The following is a 1,804-nucleotide window of genomic DNA, read 5'->3' as shown; positions in this document are numbered from 1 at the left end:
TGAGCGGGGAGCGCGCGGGCGGGGAGCGCCGCGAGGGGGGCGCCAGCCGCCAATCGGCGCCGGGCGGGGGGCGTAGCCCCGCCCCCTCGCGCCAGGGAGAGCCAATGGGGCGGCCGGAGGGCGGGGCTGCGGCCGCCCGGGCAGTGCGGGAGCGCCGGGGCGCCGTCTTGCGGCGGCCGTGCCCCGGCCCGCCCCGCCTTGTCGCAGTGCAGCGGCGGCGCCCCTCCCGCCGCGCGCCCCGCGTCCCGTAGCCTAGCAACGCGCCGCCCCGGCCCGGGGGCGGTACCGGCCCGCCACGCCAGGCTGCGCCTCCGCCTCGTCACGGAGCGACCCTCTAGACCACAAATGATGTCACGCCCAGCTCAGCTGAGCTCAGTATGACGTCACACCAACCCTTCCCGCTGCTGCCGGCACCCACAGCCAGCCAAGCCCGCTTACCCCAGCACCCCACCGCAATCACTCAGAAAATAACTGGAGAAACTCGGGTTTTTCCTCCATAAAACCCCACGCCGCCATTCATTCCGCCATTACCCCGCAGAACGGTACCCGGAGGGCTAAGCCTGGGCAGCCCTCGCACGTGAAGGCCCTGTCACCTGCCCAAGTAACACCGCAGGAACGAGAACGATACAAGCACAGCAAATCAATTAAGCAAGGGCTTGTGTTAAAACACTTGAGTAAAGGCTGTGCTCTACCCACAAAAAAATGCTGACTAAAGCTACAGAGCCTGAATTTAAGCTTTTCCCAGGTTTTCATCTAAATATTTGACACATCAGTAGCTCTAACAGCAGTAACAGAACATGGACTTGGACCTAATCACACAGAACAGCCCAAGCGCCCCACAGCCCTTCCTTCAAGGCTCCGCTCAAACCAGAGCTATGCTGCAAAAGGTCAGACAGTCCCAGTCCTGCCACATCATCCCTCATCGGTTTGTTTCCTACCCCATGCCTGCTATTGCATCACGTCTTCCCAAACATTTTAAAATCACCTCCCTTGGGAAGCCATCTATGCCTGCTGCGGACCAGACCATGACCCCTTTCCCTGTGTGCAACACGGAATAACCCTCCCCAAGCCCTGCCTCTGGCTAAATCTCACTGTACCATGCTACAATTTCTGTTCCTCCTTGGTATTTTGGGAGGAATCACCGAGATAATCATGGCCACAGGGATATTAACCGTTTTCTTCCAAAAAAACCCCACCCCTAAAATCTGGAGTAATACAGCAAGGCCAGAGAACGCAAAACAGCACAGACGAGTTAACAAAAAAAAAATAAAAAATTGCACCCATCTAGAGAAGTATATGAAATCTGAATTCTTTAGTCAGTACGAATACTTCGTTTGGGTTTCAGTGAGAGCAGAAGGCACTTCCATCCCATTCCACACCATCCCACAGTAATCCTAGGAATAAGCTAATGCTCCTATATTGCGATATTATTAGAACACGGAAGTCATTAATGCTGTGGAAGCTTGATGGTATGTCACACAGAACTGGCAACATGGTTTTAAAATTAACCTGTGCTGTTAGGCAAAAGTTTAGTCCCTCCCTTATTTAATAACAAAAAGCCACCAATATCAATATTTGAGAACAAAAAAATAGCATACCTTAAATTTTACTCATTTGATAGTCTCTAGACTATGCTTGTTTTGTTACCAATAATTCAAAGGTAGTGGAACTATTTTTTTGCATTTACAGCATTTTCACCTCTAAAACCCAAAACCCGTCAAGATACCCTCTGACAGCAGAAATAATCCATGTCATTTGCTCAAATCTTGTAGTTTTCTAATTTGTGAAATTTAGGGAACTTTAG

Source organism: Falco peregrinus, chromosome 11, assembly GCF_023634155.1.
Source record: "Falco peregrinus isolate bFalPer1 chromosome 11, bFalPer1.pri, whole genome shotgun sequence".
NCBI classification, from domain to species: domain Eukaryota; kingdom Metazoa; phylum Chordata; class Aves; order Falconiformes; family Falconidae; genus Falco; species Falco peregrinus.
This window is presented reverse-complemented; position numbering follows the sequence as displayed.